Source organism: Tachyglossus aculeatus, chromosome 1 (genome assembly GCF_015852505.1).
Source record: "Tachyglossus aculeatus isolate mTacAcu1 chromosome 1, mTacAcu1.pri, whole genome shotgun sequence".
In the NCBI taxonomy this organism is placed as follows: domain Eukaryota; kingdom Metazoa; phylum Chordata; class Mammalia; order Monotremata; family Tachyglossidae; genus Tachyglossus; species Tachyglossus aculeatus.
Genome location: NC_052066.1, coordinates 2,772,253 through 2,787,247, shown reverse-complemented (window position 1 = coordinate 2,787,247; position 14,995 = coordinate 2,772,253).

The following is a 14,995-nucleotide window of genomic DNA, read 5'->3' as shown; positions in this document are numbered from 1 at the left end:
GATATCTACACATTCAAAGTTGTAAACAGGCAGCAATAGAAATAAATAGAATTGTAGCTATCTATACATCCAAACAAGTAACCAGGCAACAATAGAAATGAATAGAATTATAGACATCTACACATCCAAAGAAGTAAACAGGCAGCAATAGAAATAAATAGAATTATAGACATTTACACACCCAAAGAAGTAAACAGGCAACAATATAAATAAATAGAATTATAGATATCTACACCTCCAAACAAGCAAAGAGGCAACAATAGAAATAAATGGGCATATAGATATCTACACATCCAAAGAAGTAAACAGGAAGCAATAGAAATAGAATTATAGACACCTACACATCCAAAGAAGTAAACAGGCAACAATAGAAATAAATAGAATTATAGATATCTACACATCCAAATAAGTAAACAGGCAGCAGTGGAAACAAATGAAATTATAGATATCTACATATCCAAACAAGTAAACAGGCAGCAATAGAAACAAATAAAATTATAGATATCTACACATCCAAACAAACAGGCAGCAATAGAAATAGACTTATAGATATCTACACATCCAAACAAGAAAACAGGTGACAATAGAAATAAATAGAATTATGGATATCTACACAGTCAAACAAGTAAACAGGCAGCAATAGAAATAGACTTATAGATATCTACACATCCAAACAAACAGGCAGCAATAGAAATAGACTTATAGATATCTACACATCCAAACAAGTAAACAGGCGACAATAGAAATAAATAGAATTATGGATATCTACACAGCCAAACAAGTAAACAGGCAGCAATAGAAATAGACTTATAGATATCTACACATCCAAACAAACAGGCAGCAATAGAAATAGACTTATAGATATCTACACATCCAAACAAGTAAACAGGCGACAATAGAAATAAATAGAATTATGGATATCTACACAGCCAAACAAGTAAACAGGCAGCAATAGAAATAGACTTATAGATATCTACACATCCAAACAAACAGGCAGCAATAGAAATAGACTTATAGATATCTACACATCCAAACAAGTAAACAGGCAACAATAGAAATAAATAGAATTATGGATATCTACACAGCCAAACAAGTAAACAGGCAGCAATAGAAATAGACTTATAGATATCTACACATCCAAACAAGTAAACAGGCGACAATAGAGATAAATAGAATTATGGATATCTACACAGCCAAACAAGTGAACAGATAAAAATACAAATAAATAGAATTATATATATCTACACATCAAAACAAGTGAAAAGGCAGCAATATAACCCTCACCACTCCCCCTCCCCCTCCACCCAACCCCCAGACCTGCACCTCAGTTTCGTTTCTCGGAAAATCTTATCCCAATCGGGAAGTGCCCGCCCTTCCCCACTTCCCCTGTCACTCCCAGTAGCCCTCGCCTCCAGTCACCATTTATTATTATTATTATTATTATTATTATTATTATTATTATTATTATTATTATGGTACTCGTTAAGGAACAGAGCGAAAAGATGGGCCTACATTTGAATGTCAAGAAAACCAAGACCACGACAACTGGGAGTTTTAACCCATTTGGTAGCGGATGGAGAAAAGATTGAAATAGTTGACCATTTTTCACTCCAGGGATCGATAATCAATAACGAAGGAGCTAGTAGTCAGGAAATCCTCTGCAGATTAGTGTTGGTTGACCATTTTTCACTCCAGGGATCGATAATCAATAATGAAGAAGCTAGTAGTCAAGAAATCCGCTGCAGATTAGTATTGGTTGACCATTTTTCACTCCAGGGATCGATAATCAATAACGAAGGAGCTAGTAGTCAGGAAATCCACTGCAGATTAGTGTTGGTTGACAGTTTTTCACTCCAGGGATCGATAATCAATAATGAAGGAGCTAGTAGTCAAGAAATCCGCTGCAAATTAGTGTTGGTTGACCATTTTTCACTCCAGGGATCGATAATCAATAATGAAGGAGCTAGTAGTCAAGAAATCCGCTGCAGATTAGTATTGGTTGACAATTTTTCACTCCAGGGATCGATAATCAATAACGAAGGAGCTAGTAATAATAATAATAATGTTGGTATTTGTTAAGTGCTTACTATCATCATCATCATCAATCGTATTTATTGAGCGCTTACTATGTGCAGAGCACTGTACTAAGCGCTTGGGAAGTACAAATTGGCAACATATAGAGACAGTTCCTACCCAACAGTGGGCTCACAGTCTAAAAGGGGGAGACAGAGAACAAAACCAAACATACTAACAAAATAAAATAAATAGAATAGATATGTACAAATAAAAAATAAATAAATAAATAGAGTAAAAAAAATATGTACAAACATATATACATATATACAGGTGGTGTGGGGAAGGGAAGGAGGTAAGATGGGGGGGATGGAGAGGGGGACGAGGGGGAGAGGAAGGAAGGGGCTGAGTGTGGGAAGGCCTCCTGGAGGAGGTGAGCTCTCAGTAGGGCCTTGAAGGGAGGAAGAGAGCGAGCTTGGCGGAGGGGCAGAGGGATTGGGGGCATTCCAGGCCCGGGGGATGACGTGGGCCGGGGGTCGATGGCGGGACAGACGAGGACGAGGCCTAACGGTGAGGAGATTAGCGGCGGAGGAGCGGAGGGTGTGGGCTGGGCTGGAGAAGGACAGAAAGGAGGGGAGGTAGGAGGGGGCCAGGGGATGGATGGATGGACAGCCTTGAAGCCCAGGGTGAGGAGTTTCTGCCTGATGCGCAAATTGGTAGCCACTGGAGATTTTTGAGGAGGGGAGTGACATGCCCAGAGCATTTCTGGACAAAGATAATCCGGGCAGCAGCATGAAGTATGGATTGAAGTGGAGAGAGACACGAGGATGGGAGATCAGAGAGAAGGCTGGTGCAGTAGTCCAGACGGGATAGGATGAGAGCTTGAATGAGCAGGGTAGCGGTTGGGATGGAGAGGAAAGGGCGGAGCTTGGCAACGTTGCGGAGCTGAGACCGGCAGGTTTTGGTGACGGCTTGGATGTGAGGGGTGAATGAGAGAGCGGAGTCGAGGATGACACCAAGGTTGCGGGCTTGTGAGACGGGAAGGATGGTAGTGCCGTCAACAGAGATGGGAAAGTCGGGGAGAGGGCAAGGTTTGGGAGGGAAGACAAGGAGTTCAGTCTTCGACATGTTGAGCTTTAGGTGGCGGGCAGACATCCAGATGGAGATGTCCTGAAGGCAGGAGGAGATACGAGCCTGGAGGGAGGGGGAGAGAGCAGGGGCAGAGCTGGAGATCTGGGTGTCATCAGCGTAGAGATGATAGTTAAAGCCCTGGGAGCGAATGAGGTCACCAAGGGAGTGTGTGTAGATCGAGAACAGAAGGGGACCAAGCACTGAACCTTGGGGAACCCCCACAGTGAGAGAATGGAAGGGGGAGGAGGAGCCTGCAAAAGAGACTGAGAAAGAACGACCGGAGAGGTAAGAGGAGAACCAGGAGAGGACGGAGTCTGTGAAGCCAAGGTCAGATAACGTGTGTTGAGAAGAAGGGGGTGGTCCACAGTGTCAAAGGCAGCTGAGAGGTCAAGGAGGATTAGGACAGAGTAGGAGCCGTTGGATTTGGCAAGCAGGAGGTCATTGGTGACCTTTGAGAGGGCAGTTTCCGTGGAATGAAGGGGACGGAAGCCAGACTGGAGGGGGTCGAGGAGAGAGTTGTTGTTGAGGAATTCTAGGCAGCGCGTGTAGACAACTCGTTCAAGGAGTTTGGAAAGGAATGGTAGGAGGGATATGGGACGATAACTAGAAGGCGAGGTGGGGTCAAGAGAGGGTTTTTTTAGGATGGGAGAGACATGGGCATGTTTGAAGGCAGAGGGGAAGGAACCAGTGGAGAGTGAGCGGTTGAAGATGGAAGTTAAGGAGGGGAGAAGGGATGGAGCGAGAGATTTCATGAGATGAGAGGGAATGGGGTCAGAAGCGCAGGTGGCCGGAGTAGCACTTGAGAGGAGGGAGGAGAGCTGCTCTGAGGACACTGCTGGGAAGGATGGGAGAGTAGCAGAGAGTGTTGAGAGCCGGGGGGATGGAGAAAGGGGGGAAGAGACTTTGGGGAGGTCGGACCTGATGGATTGAATTTTGTTAATGAAGTAGGAGGCCAGATCGTTGGGGGTGAGGGAAGGAGGAGGGGGAGGAACCAGGGGCCTGAGAAGGGAGTTGAATGTATGGAAGAGCTGGCGGGGGTGATGGGCATGGGTGTCAATAAGGGAGGAGAAATAGTTTTGTCTGGCAGAAGAGAGGGCTGAGTTAAGGCAGGAAAGGATAAACTTGAAGTGAACGAGGTTGGCGTGGTGTTTAGACTTTCGCCAACAGCATTCGGCAGCTCGAGCGTAAGAGCGAAGGAGGCGGACAGTGGCAGTGATCCAGGGCTGTGGGTTAGTGGTGCGAGAGCGGCGAAGGGAAAGGGGAGCGAGTGAGTCTAGCTGAGTAGAAAGGGTAGAGTTGAGAGCAGTAATCTGATCATCAAGACTGGGTAGAGAGGAGAGGGCGGCGAGGTGGGGTGTGAGGCGCTCCGAAAGATGGGTGGGGTCCAGAGAGCGGAGATCTCTGTGAGGGAGTAATACGGATTTACAGGGGAAAGGAGTGTGGGTGAGGAGGCAGGTGAGAAGATTATGATCAGAGAGAGGGATTTCAGAGTTGGTGAGGGTGGACACAGTGCAGCGGTAGGAGAGCACAGTGCAGAGCACTGTTCTAAGCGCTGGGGGAAACACAAGGAGATGAGGTTGTCCCGTGTGGGGCTCACAGTCTTAATCCCCATTTTACAGATGAGGGAACTCAGGCACAGAGAAGTGAAGTGACTTGCCCAAGGTCACACAGCAGACATGTGGGGGAGTCGGGATTCGAACCCATGACCTCTGACTCCCAAGCCCTTGCTCTTTCCACTGATCCATGCTGCTTTAGTGTTGGTTAACAATTTTTCACTCCAGGGATTGATAATCAATAACGAAGGAGTTAGTAGTCAAGAAATCCGCTGCAGATTAATGTTGGTTGACAATTTTTCACTCCAGGGATCGATAATCAATAACGGAGGAGCAAGTAGTCAGGAAATCCGCTGCAGGTTAGTGTTGGTTGACCATTTTTCACTCCAGGGATTGATAATCAATAACGAAGGAGCTAGTAGTCAGGAAATCTGCTGCAGATTAGTGTTGGATGACCATTTTTCACTCCAGGGATCGATAATCAATAATGAAGGAGTGAGTAGTCAGGAAATCAGCTGCAGATTAGTGTTGGTTGACAATTTTTCACTCCAGGGATCGATAATTAATAACGAAGGAGTGAGTAGTCAGGAAATCCGCTGCAGATTAGTGTTGGGAAGACTTGCTGTGAAGAGCCTGGCAAGAATCATGAAATGTGCCGTTCACTCACTCACTCAATCATCATCATCATCATCAATCATCAATCGTATTTATTGAGCGCTTACTATGTGCAGAGCACTGTACTAAGCGCTTGGGAAGTACAAATTGGCAACATATAGAGACAGTCATCATCATCATCAATCGTATTTATTGAGCGCTTACTATGTGCAGAGCACTGTACTAAGCGCTTGGGAAGTACAAATTGGCAACATATAGAGACAGTCCCTACCCAACAGTGGGCTCGCAGTCTAAATCATATTTATTGAGTGCTTACTGTGTGCAGAGCACTGTACTAAGCGCTTGGGAAGTACAATTTGGATGAATAATAATAAAAATAGTAATAATAATGGTATTTGTTAAGCACTTATTGCCACAAAAATACCAACTGCCTCTATAGAGTTTCCAGTGACGACGTATGGACCCCAAAGCCGGACAATGAAATAACAGGATGGAGCGATCAATCATCGTTTCTTTTGAAATGTGGTGTCGGAGAAGACTTTTGCGAATCATTCATTCAATCGTATTTTAAGCGCTCAATAAATACTATTGATTTATTGAGCGTTTGCTGGGTGCAGAGCACTGTACTAAGCGCTTGGGACGTCCAAGCCGGCAACAGATAGAGACGATTCCTACCCAACAACGGGTTCACAGTCTAGAAGGGGGAGGCAGACGACAAAACAAAATGTGTAGACGGGTGTCAAAATCATGAGAACAAATAGAATCATAGCTCTAGGCACATCATTAAAAAAATCAATAGAATAGTAAATATGTACAAGGAAAATAAATCGAATAAAACATCTGTATTATTATGGTTGACAATTTTTCACTCCAGGGATCGATAATCAATAACGAAGGAGCAAGTAGTCAGGAAATCTGCTGCAGATTGGTCAAATATATACAGGTGCTGTGGGGAGGGGAAGGAGGTAAGGCGGAGGGGGGGGGTCTCAAAATCGTGAGAACAAATAAAATTATAGCTCTAGGCACATCATTAACAAAATCAATAGAATAGTAAATATGTACAAGGAAAATAAATGGAATAATAAATATATAAGTGCTGTGGGGAGGGGAAGGAGGTAAGGCGAAGGGGGGTCTCAAAATCGTGAGAACAAATAGAATTATAGCTCTAGGCCCATCATTAACAAAATTAATAGAATAGTAAATATGTACAAGGAAAATAAATCGAATAATACATCTGTACAAATATATACAGGTGCTGTGGGGAGGGGAAGGAAGTAAGGCGGACGGGGGTCTCAAAATCGTGAGAACAAATAGAATTATAGCTCTAGGCACACCATTAACCAAATCAATAGAATAGTAAATATGTACAAGGAAAATAAATGGAATAATAAATCTGTACAAATATATACAAGTGCTGTGGGGAGGGGAAGGAGGTAAGGCGGAGGGAGGGACTCAAAATCGTGAGAACAAATAGAATTATAGCTCTAGGCACATCATTAACAAAATCAGTAGAATAGTAAATGTGTACAATGAAAATAAATGGAATAATACATCTGTACAAATATATACTGGTGCTGTGGGGAGGGGAAGGAGGTAAGGCGGAGGGGGGGTCTCAAAATCGTGAGAACAAATAATCAATCAATCAATCGTATTTATTGAGTGCTTACTGTGTGCAGAGCACTGTACTAAGCGCTTGGGAAGTCCAAGTTGGCAACATCTAGAGACAGTCCCTACCCAACAGTGGGCTCACTGTCTAAAAGGGGGAGACGGAGAACAAAACCAAACATACTAACAAGATAAAATAAATAGAATAGATATATACAAGTAAAATAAATAAATAAATAAATAAATAAATAAATAAATAAATAAATAAATAAATAGAATTATAGCTATAGGTACATCATTAACAAAATCAATAGAATAGTAAATAAGTACAAGGAAAATAAATGGAATAATAAATCTGTACAAATATATACAGGTGCTGTGGGGAGGGGAAGGAGGTAAGGCGGAGGGGGGATGGGGAGGAAGAGAGGGAAAAGGGGGCTCAGTGTGGGAAGGCCTCCTGGAGGAGGTGAGCTCTCAGTTCATTCATTCATTCAATTGTATTTATTGATGCATTCCTTCAATCGTATTTATTGAGCGCTTACTGTGTGCAGAGCACTGCACTAAGCGCTTGGGAAGTACAAGTTGGCAGCATATAGAGACTTTCTCCACCTAACAGCAGGCTCACAGTCTAGAAGGGGGAGACGGACGACAGAACAAAACATATTAACCAAATATAATAAATAGAATGACTAGAATTAAGTGCTTACTATGTGCAAAGCACTGTTCTAAGCACTGATAATAATAATAATAGCATTTATTCATTCCATCGTATTGACTGAGCGCTTACTGTGTGCAGAGCACTGTACTAAGTAAGTAAGAGAAGCAGCGTGGCGCAGTGGAAAGAGCTCGGGCTTTGGAGTCAGAGGTCATGGGTTCAAATCCCGGCTCCACCAATTGTCAGCTGTGTGACTTTGGGCAAGTCACTTCGCTTCTCTGGGCCTCAGTTACCGCATCTGTAAAATGGGGATTAAGACTGTGAGCCCCTGCCATGGGACAACCTGATCATCTTGTAACCTCCCCAGTGCTTAGTACAGTGCTTTGCACATAGTAAGCGCTTAATAAATGCCATTATTATTATTGTTATTATTATTATTATTACTAAGCCCTTGGGAAGTACAAGTTGGGAGCATATAGAGCCCACTGTTGGGTAGGGACTGTCTCTATATGTTGCCAACTTGGACTTCCCAAGCGCTTAGTACAGTGCTCTGCACACAGTAAGCGCTCAATAAATACGATTGATGATGATGATGATATAGAGACAGTCCTTACCCAAAAGTGGGCTCACAGTCTAGAGCCTGCATCCCATCCCATCCCATCCCATCCCATCCCATCCCATCCCATCAGGAAGAAACTCCTCACCCTGGGCTTCAAGGCCTCCCCGTATATATGTATATATGTTTGTACATATTTATTACTCTATTTATTTATTTACGTATTTTACTTGTACATATCTATTCTATTGATTTTATTTTGTGAGTATGCTTGGTTTTGTTCTCTGTCTCCCCCTTTTAGACTGTGAGCCCGCTGTTGGGTAGGGACCGTCTCTAGATGTTGCCAACTTGGACTTCCCAAGCGCTTAGTCCAGTGCTCTGCACACAGTAAGCGCTCAATAAATACGATTGATTGATTGATTGATTGATAGGGACGGTCCCTACCCAACAACGGGCTCACAGTCTTCTGGAATTCTATTTATTTATAATGATGCTATTGATGCCTTTTTTCTTGTTTTGCTGTCCGTCTTCCCCTTTCTAATAATAATAATAATGATGATGGCATTTATTAAGCACTTACTATGTGCCAAGCACTGTTCTAAGCGGTGGGGAGGTTACAAGGTGATCAGGTTGTCCCACGGGGGGCTCACAGTCTTTATCCCCATTTTCCAGATGAGGGAACTGAGGCCCAGGGAATAATGATAGTAATGATGGCATTTGTTAAGCGCTTTCTATGTGCCAAGCACTGTTCTAAGCGCTGGGGAGGTTACAAGGTGATCAGGCTGTCCCACAGGGGGCTCACAGTCTTTATCCCCATCTTCCAGATGAGGGAACTGAGGCCCAAGGGAATAATGATAATAATGATGGCATTTGTTAAGTGCCTACTATGTGCCAAGCACTGTTCTAAGCGCTGAGGAGGTTACAAGGTCATCACTTTGTCCCACGGGGGCTCACAGTCTTTTTCCCCATTTTCCAGATGAGGGAAGTGAGGCCCAGGGAATAATGATAGTAATGATGGCATTTGTTAAGCGCTTACTATGTGCCAAGCACTGTTCTAAGCGCTGGGGAGGTTACAAGGTGATCAGGTTGTCCCACGGGGGGCTCACAGTCTTTATCCCCATCTTCCAGATGAGGGAACTGAGGCCCAAGGGAATAATGATAATAATGATGGCATTTGTTAAGTGCCTACTATGTGCCAAGCACTGTTCTAAGCACTGGGGAGGTTACAAGGTCATCACTGTGTCCCACAGGGGCTCACAGTCTTTTTCCCCATTTTCCAGATGAGGGAACTGAGGCCCAGAGAATAATAATAATAATAATAATGACATTTGTTAAGCACTTACTATGTGCAGTGCACTGTTCTAAGCGCTGGGTAGTGTTTGAAGCGCTGGGCACTGTTCTAAGCGCTGGAAGTGAAGTGACTTGTCCAAAGTCACACATCTGACAGGTGGCGGAGCCGGGATTTGAACCCATGACCTCTGACTCCAAAGCCGGGGCTCTTTCCACTGAGCCCATTGTAGGCTGAGATTGTTTCTCTTAGCTGCTGTATTGGACTTTCCAAGCACTTAGTACAGTGCTCCTAAACTGTGAGCCTGTTGTTGGGTAGGGACCGTCTCTATATGTTGCCAACTTGGACTTCCCAAGCGCTTAATACAGTGCTCTGCACACAGTAAGCACTCAATAAATATGATTGAATGAATGAATGCTCTGCACACAGTAAGTGCTCAATACATGCGACTGAAGGAATGAAGTACCATCATAATAATGGTATTTGTTGAGCACTTACAAAGGTGCCAAGCACTGTTCTAAGCGCCGGGGGAGATACGAGGTCATCAGGTTGTCCCCCGTGGGGCTCACAGTCTTCATCCCCATTTTCCAGATGAAGTCAATGAGGCCCAGAGGAGTGAAGTGACTTGCCCAAGGTCACACAGCAGACAAGTGTGCTGCGTGGCTCAGTGGCACGAGCCAGGCCTTGAGAGTCAGAGGTCGTGGGTTCTAATCCCGGCTCCACCGCTTGCCAGCTGTGTGACTTTGGGCAAGTCACTTCACTTCTCTGAGTCTCGGTTACCCCATCTGTCAAATGGGGATGAAGACTGTGAGCTCCACGTGGGACAACCTGATCACCTGGTATTCCCCCCAGTGCTTAGAACAGTGCTTTGCACATAGTAAGTGCTTAATAAATGCCATTATTATCATTATTATTATTATTATTATTATTATTATTATTCTCTGTGCCTCAGTGACCCCATCTGTCAAATGGGGATGAAGACTGTGAGCTCCACGTGGGACAACCTGATCACCATGTATCCCCCCCAGCGCTTAGAACACTGCTTGGCATATAGTAAGGGCTTAACAAATGCCATCATTATTATTATTATTGTATCCCCCCAGCGCTTAGAACAGTGCTTGGCATATAGTAAGGGCTTAACAAATGCCATCATTATTATTATTATTGTATCCCCCCAGCGCTTAGAACAGTGCTTGGCACATAGTAAGAGCTTAACAAATGCCATTATTATTATTATTATTATTATTATTATTATTATTATTATTATTATTATTATTATTATTGTATCCCCCCAGCGTTTAGAACAGTGCTTGGCACATAGTAAGCGCTTAACAAATGCCAACATTATTATTATTATTGTAACCCCCCCAGCGCTTAGAACAGTGCTTGGCACATAGTAAGCGCTTAACAAATGCCATTATCATTATTATTATTATTATTATTATTATTATTATTATTATTATTGTAACCCCCTCCAGCGCTTAGAACAGTGCTTGGCACATAGTAAGCGCTTAAAAAATGTCATAATTATTATGATTATTACTATTCTATCCCCCCAACCCTTAGAACAGTGCTTGGCACATAGTAAGTGCTTAACAAATGCCACTATTATTATTATTATCATTATTATTGTATCCCCCTAGGGCTTAGAACAGTGCTTGGCACATAGTAAGCGCTTAACAAATGCCATCATTATTATTATTATTGTATCCCCCCAGCGCTTAGAACAGTGCTTGGTACGTAGTAAGCGCTTAACAAATGCCATTATTATTATTATTATTATTATTATTATTATTATTATTGCTGTTGTTGTTGTTGTTGTTGTTGTTGTAACCCCCTCCAGCGCTTAGAACAGTGCTTGGCACATAGTAAGCGCCTAAAAAATGTCATAATTATTATGATTATTACTATTCTATCCCCCCAACCCTTAGAACAGTGCTTGGCACATAGTAAGTGCTTAACAAATGCCATTATTATTATTATTATTACTATTGTATCCCCCCTAGCGCTTAGAACAGTGCTTGGCATGTAGTAAACGCTTAACAAATGGCATCATCATTATTATTATTATCATTATTATTGTATCCCCCTAGTGCTTAGAACAGTGCTTGGCACGTAGTAAGCGCTTAACAAATGCCATCATTATTATTATTATTGTATCCCCCAGCGCTTAGAACAGTGCTTGGCACGCAGTAAGCACTTAACAAATGCCATTATTATTATTATTATTATTATTATTATTATTATTATTATTATTGCTGTTGTTGTTGTTGTTGTTGTTGTTGTTGTTGTAACCCCCTCCAGCGCTTAGAACAGTGCTTGGCACATAGTAAGCGCTTAAAAAATGCCATAATTATTATGATTATTACTATTCTATCCCCCCAACCCTTAGAACAGTGCTTGGCACATAGTAAGCGCTTAACAAATGCCATTATTATTATTATTATTATTATTGTATCCCCCCTAGCGCTTAGAAAGTGCTTGGCACGTAGTAAGCGCTTAACAAATGTCATCATCATTATTATTATTATCATTATTATTGCATCCCCTAGCACTTAGAACAGTGCTCGGCACGTAGTAAGCGCTTAACAAATGCCATCTTTATTAGTATTATTATTCATTCATTCATTCAATTGTATTTATTGAGCGCTTACTGTGTGCAGAGCGCTGTACTAAGCGCTTGGGGAGTCCAAGTTGGCAACATCTAGAGACGGTCCCTACCCAACCGTGGGCTCACAGGCTAGAAGGGGGAGACAGACGACAAAACCAAACATATTAACAAAATAAATGATTGTATCCCTCCAATCAATCAATCAATCGCATTTATTGAGCGCTTACTGTATGCAGAGCACTGTACTAAGCGCTTGGGGAGTACAAGTTGGCAACATATAGAGACAGTCCCTACCCAGCAGTGGACTCACAGCGCTTAGAACAGTGCTTGGCACGTCGTAAGCACTTAACAAGTGTCATTATTATTATTATTATTATTCATTCATTCATTCAGTCGTATTTATTGAGCGCTTCTTGTGTGCAGAGCACTGTACTAAGCGCTTGGGAAGTCCAAGTTGGCAACATATAGAGACGGTCCCTACCCAACAGTGGGCTCACAGTCAAGAAGAGGGAGACAGACGACAAAACAAAACATATTCACAAAATAAATTATTGGGTTCAAATCCCGGCTCTGCCAACTGTCAGCTGTGTGACTTTGGGCAAGTCGCTTCACTTCTCTGGGCCTCAGTTCCCTCATCTGTAAAATGGGGATGAAGACTGTGAACCCCCCGTGGGACAACCTGATCACCTTGGATCCCCCCCCCAGCGCTTACAACAGTGTTTTGCACATAGTAAGCGTTTAACAAATACTATTATTATTATTATTATTATTATTATTATTATTGCATCCCTCCAGCGCTTAGAACAGTGCTTGGCACATAGCAGTAATAATAATAATGGCATTTGTTAAGCGCTTACTATGTGCAAAGCAATGTTCGAAGCACTGAAAATAAGTAAGCACTTAAATGCCATTATTATTACTATTATTAGAAGGGGGAGATTATTATTAGAAGGGGGATTATTATCCCGACTCGGCCACGTCTGCTGTGTGACCTTGGGCAAGTCACTTCACTTCTCGGAGCCTCAGTTACCTCATCTGTAAAATGGGGATGAAGACTGTGAGCCCCCGTGGGACAACCTGATCACCTTGTATCCCTCCCCCAGCACTTAGAACAGTGCTTTGCACATAGTAAGCGCTTAACAAATGCCATTATTATTGTTATTATTATTATTGTATTCCCCCCAGCGCTTAGAACAGTGCTTGGCACATAGTAAGCGCTTAACAAATGCCATTATTATTGTTATTATTATTATTGTATTCCCCCCAGCGCTTAGAACAGTGCTTGGCACGTAGTAAGCGCTTTACAAATGCCATCATTATTATGATTATTATTATTGTACTCCCCTCCAGCTCTTAGAACAGTGCTTGGCACATAGTAAGCGCTTAACAAATGCCATTCTTCTTATTATTATTATTGTATTCCCCCAGCGCTTAGAACAGCGCTTGGCACGTAGTAAGCGCTTTACAAATGCCATCATTATTATGATTATTATTATTGTACTCCCCTCCAGCGCTTAGAACAGTGCTTGGCACATAGTAAGCGCTTAACAAATGCCATTCTTCTTCTTATTATTATTGTATTCCCCCAGCGCTTAGAACAGTGCTTGGCACATAGTAAGCACTTAACAAATGCCATCATTATTATGATTATTATTATTGTATTCCTCCCCGGCGTTTAGAACAGTGCTTGGCACATAGTAAGCGCTTAACAAATGCCATTATTATTATTATTATTATTGTATTCCCCCCAGCGCTTAGAACAGTGCTTGGCACGTAGTAAGCGCTTTACAAATGCCATCATTATTATGATTATTATTATTGTACTCCCCTCCAGCGCTTAGAACAGTGCTTGGCACATAGTAAGCGCTTAACAAATGCCATTCTTCTTCTTATTATTATTGTATTCCCCCAGCGCTTAGAACAGTGCTTGGCACATAGCAAGCACTTAACAAATGCCATTATTATTATGATTATTATTATTGTATTCCTCCCCGGCGTTTAGAACAGTGTTTGGCACATAGTAAGCGCTTAACAAATGCCATTATTATTATTATTATTATTGTATTCCCCCCAGCGCTTAGAACAGTGCTTGGCACGTAGTAAGCGCTTTACAAATGCCATCATTATTATGATTATTATTATTGTACTCCCCTCCAGCGCTTAGAACAGTGCTTGGCACATAGTAAGCGCTTAACAAATGCCATTCTTCTTCTTATTATTATTGTATTCCCCCAGCGCTTAGAACAGTGCTTGGCACGTAGTAAGCGCTTTACAAATGCCATCATTATTATGATTATTATTATTGTACTCCCCTCCAGCGCTTAGAACAGTGCTTGGCACATAGTAAGCGCTTAACAAATGCCATTCTTCTTCTTATTATTATTGTATTCCCCCAGCGCTTAGAACAGTGCTTGGCACGTAGTAAGCGCTTTACAAATGCCATCATTATTATGATTATTATTATTGTACTCCCCTCCAGCGCTTAGAACAGTGCTTGGCACGTAGTAAGCGCTTAACAAATGCCATTATTATTATTATTATTATTATTATTATTATTATTGTATTCCCCCCAGCGCTTAGAACAGTGCTTGGCACGTAGTAAGCGCTTAACAAATGCCATCATTATTATGATTATTATTATTGTATTCCCTTCCAGCGCTTAGAACAGTGCTTGGCACGTAGTAAGTGCTTCACCAATGCCATTAGGATTATTCTTCTTCTTCCCAGACTGAGCCCCCTCCTTCCTCTCCCCCTCGTCCCCCTCTCCATCCCCCGTCTTACCTCCTTCCCTTGATAATAATAATAATAATAATAATAATAATAATAATAATAATAATAATGGCATTTATTAAGCGCTTACTATGTGCAGAGCACTGTTCTAAGCGCTGGGGGTGATACAAGCTGATCAAGTTGTCCAACGTGGGGCTCACAGTCTTCATCCCCATTTTACAGATGAGGGAACTGAGGC